The sequence below is a fragment of the Larus michahellis genome, chromosome 1 (assembly GCF_964199755.1).
Source record: "Larus michahellis chromosome 1, bLarMic1.1, whole genome shotgun sequence".
Taxonomy (NCBI): Eukaryota; Metazoa; Chordata; class Aves; order Charadriiformes; family Laridae; genus Larus; species Larus michahellis.
Window position 1 is genome coordinate 98,771,664 of NC_133896.1, and position 11,163 is coordinate 98,782,826.

At 37.5% G+C, this 11,163-nt stretch overlaps 1 protein-coding gene across 2 annotated transcripts in view; it reads right to left on the reverse strand.

Annotated features, from left to right (window-relative positions):
* The window catches only part of COL8A1 (collagen type VIII alpha 1 chain), a 94,850-nt gene extending 93,136 nt beyond the window's left edge, over positions 1 to 1,714 (reverse strand). For both annotated transcript variants that reach the window (XM_074595444.1, XM_074595434.1), the window contains exon 1: positions 1,618 to 1,714. The gene's annotated coding sequence lies outside the window, so the exon portion shown is untranslated. The remainder of the gene's footprint in view (positions 1 to 1,617) is intronic.
* Positions 1,715 to 11,163: the final 9,449 nt, after the last annotated feature.

Consider the following 11,163-nt stretch of genomic DNA (forward strand, 5'->3'; position numbering starts at 1 on the left):
GTTTTGGGAGAGGGAAGGGAGGTTTGCTATAAAAATCAGATGTTAACTAAGGAATGAAATTTTGTAGCTCAGAGATAGAAAGCCAGTTATGAGGAAAACCACTGGGGTGTATTCGTGTCTTTTATGGGCAATTTATATGCATTACCTGGATGCAAAAATAGTTTTACTGTAAGCCTGCTATAGAAAGCACTGTACTTTGTTTTTGAATAGTTCCATTTGTTTGGTTTTTGGGGTTTTTGGTTTGGTTTGGTTTTGATTTTTTTTAGAAGATACTTATGTAATCTTCCAGGCAAATAGCTGAAGGCAATGTTTTCTTTTCCCCATTAGTTACAATAGATAACATGTAAAATACAGAAAAAATCTTAGATACAGTATGCAGAAAAGGGCCCTTTGAACAGAGCTTTGCTGTTGTTACGCAGTGCTATAGCTTAAAATGTTGCAGCTAATGTGAGTAGACTTATATGTGGACATAATTCTTTTTTTAGAAAAGACTTTTTATTTGGGAAAAGAACAAAAAAGAGTCAATTTAGAAAGACAATTGTTTGGCTATTAAGAAGAAAATACCACTCTCTAACTGCAGAATGTATTACATAGAGTACGAACAAACAATTAACAGACAGCCCTCACTGCTTGCTTTTGGTAGTTCATGCTTTCCCTCCTCTCTGAGCACTGGAGAGAGGCATTCTAGGATTAGGATTTCTATGATGGAATTTCATTAAACAGGTGACTGCGTGTTAAAAGTGCACTGACTCACACAACATGAGAAACTGGTACTAGTCACTAATAAATTCATCTCTGATGATGGACAGATGAATAGAGGGGAATGCAAATATAGTTTTGAACCACTTACTTTTTAATGTTTCAACTGTTCAGTAGCTGTCTCTGAGGCACTTGACTATTCCTTCCCCTAGCATTATAAATGCCTATGTAGGCAAACTGTAGATAAAATGTAATTCAAACTCATCTAGAAATTTCATAAAGGCACAAGGTCTGTTATTTCAAGAAACAGAACTTTGCTTGTGGAATGTGTACTTTAAGCATATTTGATACCAGATAGTGAATTCAATCAGCCTTATTAATGTGCTTCTGTGAGGGCTTAAGTTCCATCACACTTTTTTTAAAGGTAGTGAAACCTGTGCAGATGCACTTCAATCCCAAAATTGACTCAATTTGGCTAGTAAGTAATAAGACTAATTAAAAACAGTTCCTTCCTTAAATTAGCTCTAAGCTTTTTTTTTTTTTTTCATCAAACGGAATTTAAGGAAGCTTTAGAGTGTATTTTTTTTTGATAACTTTGACTGGACTGAGGGGGAAACTACTAAGAAGGATAATAAATTGTTAGAATTGGTCTGGGTATACTAATATTTTCAAAATCAATCAGAAAGGGAGCGAAGACCTTTTCCCAGCCACACAGTGTTTTCCAGCAAGATCTGTTTTTATTTCATTGCTAAAACAACAGACTGTTACTAACTTAAATGTCAGATGACACTACATCTGAAAAAAAAAAGGGGGGGGGGGGGAAGCCAGCACCACCCAGCAAGGCAGTGCTAGAGTTCGCATTAAGACTTCCTCACAATAGCTGGTTAGAACAGAAACCTGAAGTAGCAGTAATCTTACCTTGAGTATACAAGATCCAAGGAGAGAAGATCACTGGCTCAAAACAGTGGAGGACTGAGAAAGTGCTCTGATCTGCTGCTGGTAGCATGCACTTGGCTTTTATGTGCAGGTGGGAGGAGCTGCTCCCTACGGTAGGTGGGCAGTGAGGATAGCAGGCAGACAGCCTTCAGAAGGCATTGTAGAGTAGGTTTTTGCTCTTTGGGGACGGAGAGAGAGGGAGAAAAAGCAAGCTGGATGGCATTTACAGGAGAAATAGCATTGGGTTTATTTGTTGTTGGTTTTTTCTTTAAATATTTACTTAAGTAAAGATTTTCTACTGTATTTGTTTCTCTTGAGTCCGAATCTCTGAATTATTCATTACAGTTATAATACTACTAGGTCTCACTTTATCTTTTGGAAGGATTTTTACAGCAGTGAGATAATAATGCAAAGTAGTTATCAGAAAGGCTGGTGTTTCCCTTTCTAAGAAGGGATAGCTATGAAGAAGCTTGATCCTTAAAGTTGTCTGTTTACTCAGGCAGTGAACTTCCTTTATGTTCCAAATGTCTACTAGATCTAAGCTCCGCAATCCTCCTGAGTTTCTGTTGTGTTGAGCTACCCAGCTTTTCCTTGATGCAGCTGTAACATGTTCTATCTACACATTGACATTATAGCAGTTCAGTTTAGAGCAGTTTTATTGTTCCCTGTGTCTGAATACTAAACAATTTTCCCAACTGGTATTCTCAAAAGGCAAATGTAGCCAGAAAGACAAACCAGTAGGAATACGCATTCCTGGTGGTTTCTGTGTAAAATTATTCATTGTTCATTTTAACTCATTCATTGCTTTGAGGGCACAGAAGACTGGATGGCACAGTGTCCAGACACTGGCTCCTGCAGGTGAAACAGACAGTTGTACCCATCTAGAATACACTAATTCTGTATTTGCACATAACCCTGCATGAGGCATCTGGGCCTGTATTATTTACCATAATACAGGAGTAAAATCTGCATTGTATTGGAATGTTAGTGAGTGGAGAAAGCCAGAAAGATACAACAGGAAGGGGAGGACAGTGATTTGAAACCAAGGGAGTGGCTAGAAGGGCATCCTGATTCAGAATCTGGGGAGGACCAGACAGACAAATTAATGAGAACCTGAGTTTACAGAGTTGAGATAAGCAAGTTTGTAGTGAAGGGGGTGGAGATGAGATATGATATATATACTGCTTCTTGCAGTAAAGGGCCAAACTGGTCACTGGATAAGGAGGTGTAAGATGCTTATAGAATCTGGGAACTCCCGTCACTATCCTGAATTTGCTCTTAGTGTTAGACTTTTGTGACTGTGTTTTAAGATCTGAATATATATGCTATGATCAGTGTAAATAGGTCTCAAGATATTTATGTTGGGAATGTTTATTAAATTTTAAGATTAACTCAGAGTAACATTCCCTTCCTTATCTTTCTTCTCCTTTTTTCTTGACTATAATGAACACGTGTTTGTTTGTTTGTTTTTTAATTAGTACTGAGTGAGTTGATCAGAACATATTTAGTTACATGCAACTTTGTTTTTGCCTTTTTAGAAAAAGGCTTACAAATCAAGCACATATCCACTTGGATGTCAGTGTTATGTGGCAGAAGTAGCTACATAACCTTGGTGATGTAGCCTTTGTGAGATTTAGGACTGTCAAGCTGAAAAGGACTGGTTAAATTGCTAATATTTCTTACAGGTATCAGGTTGCTGTTGGGTAGGACAATTTCTACTTGTTAGAAATAGTTATTGCTACTAATTGGGGGAAAAAAATAGTGTTTTGTTATTTCTGCAGCACTCAATGTATTTTTACGGTTCTCATGAAGATATTAGTTTATTCTCTGAAGGGATTACAGTGTGATTTTAGGAAGGCTACATGAAGTAATGATAACACAGGAATAGGGAAAGCAAGGGTACAAGTTACTGCAATAAGTTTTTGTAACTATTTCAGTTATGGCGCCTTGTAATGGTTCAACTGATTAAATGATGTACATAAACTGGAATTCTACTCAGCTACCATCTAAACAATCAGATGGTTTTGAACTCAGAGAAATCTAGGTCAGGAGTTTCAGAAATCAGAGTAAATACGTACCCATGTCCTTATCTCGTGATTAAACTGTTCCTATTGTCTCAAAATTGATAAGCTTTCTGTAGGTCCCTTTTAAAATCAATGGATGCTTCTATAAACTCAGTACCTTCTAAAGGTCAAGCTCTTTTTTTCTTGGGAACAAAAGTTTAAATGTAAAGGACTATCCATCTGTTGATTTTTTTTTTTAAATTTTTTTGTTTAAGCTCTTGACCCTAAACTTCAGGTGCTAAGTGCCACTTCACTTCTCAGAAGAGAGTGAATACTTAAGCCAGCTCAGTGTAACTCCTTCATACTCTGTTGGTTGTGCACACTGATCATGTGTCCTATTGTACTACAGACTGAAGGGTAGCCTCACCTTTTTAAACTTCTAGAAGAGAAGAATTAAAGAAGTTTTTCTGTAATTCCTTTATTCAGGGAATCTTAAAGCACTTTACAAGTGTTAAATAAACCTACCAATACATAAAGATATATAAAAAGTATTAGACCTATGTTAATGATTATTAAAGCACCACCGTGATGCAATTATATGGAAGATTACCTGATGAGACTAGAACATTAGGCACAGACCTGTGATTTTCTAGTTACTGCATTGCTTGTCTTTCCTAATGAGATTTTTAGTAGATGAAAACTTTACCAAAATATCCTTGGGAAATTTGATTTAGGTCATCACATGATTGACTGGATTTCAGGGCATGCTGCCAGGCTGGACAGTAAACTCAATGTGGACACATGGCAGAAAGGCTTGTCATGTTCCTATAACTAGGGGTGACATCCAACCTTTCAGCTTCCATCTGCCTTTTAAAAATGAAGTTATTCTTTCAAGGGACACTTCAGTCCTCTGGCCACCTTCTCCATTTTTTCCCCAAAATGTCCAGATTGGTTTCCCATGATCTTCCAAGAACTGTTTGAGGCAGCCTGTGCTTTCAAAATCCGTATCAGGTATTTGTTTTACTTGATGGTAGGGCTACCTACACCTGTAGTACAGAGTAGAACTGAGAGTAAGAGTATCAACTTCATGAAAGTACCTTAGACTTGGATAGATCATTTTACCACACTTTTGGGAGCCATGCACATTAACTCTTCAGTGAGTCCTCTATTAAATTAAATTTGTTCCAGCATACAAAGTGAATGGCAAAGAACAATTATTAACAGAGGTGGCCTTAAAACATGGGTTAAAACTATAGCTGTACAAATGACAGGTATTTCACTCTAGGTCTTTTAAAAGGACATAAGACAAAATTCCTGCATTCGTTCCATAAAGGAATTAAGTGATTACTCCCAGTTTGCCCTGAATGTAGCTAAAATAATGTGTCTGAATGTGTTGATTGTGGATGCAGAAAGAATCTCCCTGAATAGATTGGGAGCTTGAACCTTTGCAAATAAATGACGATTTATGCATCATCACAGCAACAGCTCAGGTAGGTAGATACTTGCTGTTCGGCGGTATTATCAAAGGAGAACAGTCCCCTAACAGTTAGATAGCATGATGATGGCAGAAGATTAGCTATCAAGATCAAGGTGTCAATGTTTTTTTACACACAAACCAGACAGAATTAGAGGGAGATCTCCTAACGTAAAGCAGGATAAAACTGGTAATAGTAACCTCATGAGGTAACAGTTAACTCTGCCAGATTTCAGCTATGATTTTAAAAATGCCATAATTAAAGAAAGAGGAAGACATTTCAGAGTTTCATTTTGATGTTTCTTGATAGGAAAATATTCTGAACAGCCTACAGGTACATTTCTATTAACCTACACAACCCTCATGTAAATACAATCTTTTCCTCTTATTTGACTGTAGGACCAAAGACGTGAATAATTTCTCCATTTGACCAGTAGTACATTTTATTAACCTATGGTTTCAGGCAACATTCCGTCTTCTGTCATGCTTCCCATCATTGTAAGTTTTATCCAAAGTCTTTCCAGCAAATTTGCCTTTTAAAGAATTAAATGTGACAGTGTTGCAGTTTTTATAGAGCATTGTTGGTTTTTTTTACAGTAAAGATTCACAAACCTAGAATGGAGAGTAAGGGGAGAGAGTGAACAGTTTTAAAAGTGACAGCTCAATTAAATTTGCTTTCTCTGCATGATACCAAGAATCTATCAGATATTGCTTTTCAGATTTGCATCCATAGATTAGGGCCAGTCAGATGGTCTGGCTACAAATCCATTGTATGACAATTCAATGTAGGATACAAAATGAAGATACATTTTGAAAATGCAGATTTTGCATTCTTGTACACACCAAGGCCTGAATGTGCGTGTGGAAGGAGCACATTTAAAATATACGTGCCTACCCCAAAAAATGTTTCCTTCTGTATGACAAGGTTCATTCTTTAGCACATAACCTGATAGAGGCAGAATTAAAAATAAAAAAAAAAAAAGAATTGATACTCTAGCCATAACTAATACCATTTTGTGTGTGTCTTGGCTGTGCTGATTCTGTTTAGTGTTGTGTCCACCAATGAAAAGGCAATGCAGTCCAAAGCTGCTAGTATTAGATCAATCAATCCAGCCTATAATTGCATCATTTTTCTCCTATATTTACTGAATTCCTGTATCTGTGTGTCAGCTCTGGAGCCTCCACTGGGATTCACAAGCTGATGTTGATGCTTACCATATCAAAACAGAAAAAAGATACATACTTTTTTTTAACAGAGTGACTCTTGGCAGTGTTACCTTAAACACTGGCTGTTTTTCTAGAAGGTATATGATACAGCATAAGCCAAATTGAACATATAAAGTCAGGGAACTCACTGGCTGGGGAAGCAGTTATGCTAAAAACCATGGGAAAGACTTGATAACAAACCAAACATGAGCCAGTAGTGGGCTGTGGCAGCAAAGGAGGACAACAGTATCTTGGACTGTAATAATAGGAGCACAGCCAGTAGCTCAAGGAAAGTGATTATCCACCTCTACTCAGCACTTACTAGGCCATATTTGGAAGACTATGTCCAATGTTGAGCATCCCAGTGCAAGAAAGATATCAATGAACTGGAGCAAGTTCAGTGGAGGGCCACCAAGATCATCTTCAGGGCTGCAGCACTTGCACTTTGAGGAGAGGCTGCAGGAACGGGGCTTGTTCAGCCTGGGCAACAGTTGGTTTGGGAGGAACCTAACAAACAGTAGCCTCCAGTACCTATGGAGAAGTTATTAAGAAGGTGGAGCCAGGCTCTCCACAGTGGTGGGAGAACAACAGACAGTAGGCCTAAGTTGAAAGAAGGGAGGTTGTGTCTGCATGTGAGGAAATACTTTTTCCCTGCAAGAACAATCAGACAGTGGAGCTGGTTGTCTGGTGAGGCTGTGCAGGTTCCATCCTTGGCGGCTTTCAAGAACCAAGTGGATAAAGCCCTGAGCAGCCTGCTCTAACCTCATGGCTGACCCTCCTTCAAGCAAGGCATTGATTTGAGATCTTCTGAGGTCACTTATTATCCCGTGGTCCTATGTTATTGTACAAAAATATTGAGTAAGATTTCACTCAGGTGGTGTTGTACAAGAATTCAGATTAGCTGGGTTTCAGTTCAGCTGCATTTAAGTGATTGAGGCATTGTTCCAGGGGATGATCAAAGTTAATAAAGTGTCCCAGTATTCAGATCTAGAGTGTTTGTGCATTTCTGAAAAAGAACCAAGATAGCACGTGGAAGTCTTAACTTTCAATGTATGATTGAGGATTAAATAAGACTTGTCTTCAGTTCCACCAGAATGTGCTTGGTGGCAGTGTTATGCATTCTGTGTGTGTGTTTGGACTATTTTTCTTTTAAAAAAGTTTCCTGAAAGTTTGTTTAATGAAGCCAAGTGGCACACATTTTGGCTGTAATATATAGTCTTTTAAGTCTCTCTGCCAAAAGATTATATTGTGTTTTTTGTTTTAGAAAGATAATTTGTGCTCTGTTTCAAATGAAATATAGCATCTTTGGGAAAATATATTTCTGATCAAAGGAAATATTTGGCCCAGTGACACTGAAGTTAAAAAGGGAGTGAAACAGAATTTGAATAAAAATGTTCATGTTTTCTAATCTGTCTTTACCACGCAGGTTTCATGCCTTATTTCATAGATACTTCTCACTTCGTAACTACACAATTAATCAGTTTTGAAATAATAATACGCATTTCTTGCTGCCTTGCCTACATCATTAATAAATTCTTTCCCCTTCTGCACAAAAAAAGCCATATAGAGACAGAATTAAATTGTTTATCCTCATTAATGTTCAAACTGAGTAGTATTACGAGAAAATCACTAAGCCATAGGAATGTGATCCCAAACACCATAACAATTTTTTCTTCGGGACTGGGGAAGAAGTAGCTTTATTGCATATTTGGTCATTGGCAACATTATTTTTAAGGTCTAATGACTAAGTTTTTTTTTTAAACTCAAAATCAGCATAAATTGTTCTGGAAATGGACATGTGGAAACTTTGCAGAAAACACCTAAAACACATCTTGTAGTAACAAGCCACTCTTTCTTCAAATTGCATCAAGTTTTAGTGTTGCGGGAGACACAATATGATTTATCCTAACTTCTGAGACTACTGCATAAAGGAAGCAAGCCAGCTTCTGCTCTCAGTTTTATCATGTCAAAATAGGAGCGTGAGCACAGACGTGATTGGCAATGCTCACACAGATTTCAGTGGAGTTGTGTTTCAATCCTTACGTCTTTTCCAGGCTTCTTACTTTGCTATAAGAGATCAAAGCATGACCTATGCAGTGTTTAGCAAAGAGAGCCTGTCAGCTCAATGCCGTTTGCAAGTGTTTCATCGATTCCATTATTTTTGTTATATATTAAGTTGTAATCAGTCTTTTATTTGATTTTGGTTCACAGTTCCATGTTTCCATTACTCTCTTCTAGTGTAGACATTAAACCATGCTAACTTGTTCCCAAGAACCAGAGGCTAAGTTCAAGTAAGTTAAGAACTACCACAGTTATTTCATAGACTGCTTTGGTTTTCTTTCACACCCTCCATTGCCCCCCCCTTTTTTTTTGGCAAAGTACTTTAATGAACTTCTAAAAGAGCAATGAACTCTGGAAACAAGTCCTCTGAGTTTCCTTTAGCATGATGATTAAGACGACATTTGAGTCATCTGTTCAGCTTGTGTCTCTGGTCTTTCATAGAAAACCCACTGAAATCATTACTACTGGGAAGCAGATAGATCAAAAGAAGTTCTGGTATGGATGAAAAGATTTTCTGACATTGCTGGTGAACAGATACAACACTCAAGTAAATTTCAGTGATGCTAAGCTTTTTCAAAATATGGTTTCTTACTGAGTGAGAAATATGCTTGCCACCATGTTCACCAGGAGGAGAAAAGGAATACAAAATGAGTGCTTCGTTGACACATCAGCATTTGTGCATGCATTCCCAAATTGATACTTTGATCTTTTTTTTTGATGGTGCTTCATCTGGAAAAAGCTCTTTTCTTGTGAATATTCAAAACATTACCTTGAAAGAATGCATAGAAAATGATCATTTCTGTGTCCTATATTCTGGAGAAAGGCCTTTTCCTAACTAGAAATTCAGTTAAAAGAACTCTGTCCCCCTGCTCATGTTAAAACTGGAGGAGTTAGATCAATGTTGACTACTTTTAAAAATTCTGTCCCAAGCTTTAGGTAGCTTTCGTTAATGCACTGCAATGCATTCAGTAACACTAGAGAAACCAATGACAAGAGAGTAAGTTCACCACATACTTAACCAAGACCTCTTGCATTTAAGATGATCATGGTAAGTTTGATTTTCACTTGTGTTTGTCTCTTGGAAAGACTTCAATGACAGCCTACCAACCAACCTGCAGAAAGGATTTCCCTGTTTGCCTCATCTCTGTTCCTCCTTTGGCCTAGATATGAAGAGGAGCTTTTGTAAGAGAAAAGGATATTGCATGTGATTAATCAGAGAATTATTCTCCTAGTGCAGACTATATTAGTGTCCGGGCATGAAGCATCCAGAACTGTCTTATATTTGTAATAGCAGTGCGCTTCCACTGCCGGAGTAGGAGGACAGTAATACAGCTAGTACAGATCCTACATTCTCCTATGGGAGATGTGTAGACTTATGCTGTAAGTCAGTAATATAACAATGTGACTTTCTTGCACTAGAATGCTTTTAAACTGTTTATCAAACTGCTTATAGTCCCACTTCCATGTCAGAACTCAGTGTTATAAATTTTTAAAGTTATAGAGAACTTGACATTGTTTTATTTCTATGAGTGCTCAGTTCAGGGTTGTTTATTTTACAAAAGTACAAGAACTCTTCTAGCTAGGATCTGTCATTCATGCAGTTGCAACAAGAAAAGGCAGGCTGAACTAGTGAAGCTTCAACTAGCTTCAACACATAGCACGTGATGTGAAAGCCTTTCTGCTCCATCCAAATGCAAAGGCACTTCATATCTTAAAGCATTTATTTCTATTTATGTTGGACTGGATGGAATGTCCAAGTGTTACTTTTTCTCAAACAGTTCAATATTTGTATGTTACTGTTAATATTTGAATAAGTGCTCAGCCAAAATCATTTTGTCCCACAGACCTCAGATGAAGTTTATGTGAATTGAAGAAGCTTCTTATTTGTTTGGTTTTGGTTGTTTTTTTGTGTTGTGTTGTGTTTTGTTTTTCTAAATGAGTGGAATCAGCTCTCTGTAGCTCCATCAGGCTTCTCAGTAACAATTCTAGAGCAAAATTCTTCCCAGAAATCTTTAGAAATGAGCTGTCAGATGTGCAGAGTTGACTATGAAGGATGTAGACTGGCAAGTCAGCTGCTGTTTGGCAACTCCTATATGCATATTCTAATCATGCGGTAAAGGTGAGGTAACTCTGAACAGAGAACCATTCAGGGAAGAGGAATTTGGTGTAAAATGCTGACAAACTTGTTATCCTGCATTTGTGTGTCTGTGCCACTGTTTATTACAATTTTGCCCGATAAACCTTATCTAATCGTTCTAGAGAAATTTTGGGGGTAAGTCCTTGTTCAGTTTTTGGTTTGGATAGTCAGTTGAAGTCAAAGATACTTATTTATACCATCTGATTCAGGAACAATGGGAATAGCTTTCTCACAGGATTATATGTATTTTTCTGGTGGTGGAGGAAATACCATGACTGCAGCCTTTCTCAGGCTTTTATGATGTGTGGTTTTGGATGAGGAGGGCACTGTCACATGTACTTTGTTAATGACTTGGAACCATCAGATGGTTTTCTCCATAATTTTTCTTTAAGAAGATTTTCATATTAATTTATTTGCTTAGTCTTATGGAAGCAAGAAAAGCATGACAAGAGTAGTCATGTGATGAGATGTTCTGATATTTGCATCTCAGAAGATAAGCTGCACTGCTGGAAGAGTATACAGACATTGTCATACTGTTTCCATGCTGGAGAATTAGGGCCTGTTTTGAAATTGCAGTCAGGTTGTCTGAAGCAAATGAAATTTTTTAGTGTTTTTGTAATTGTGGTAAACAAAAGAAGTGAAACTGG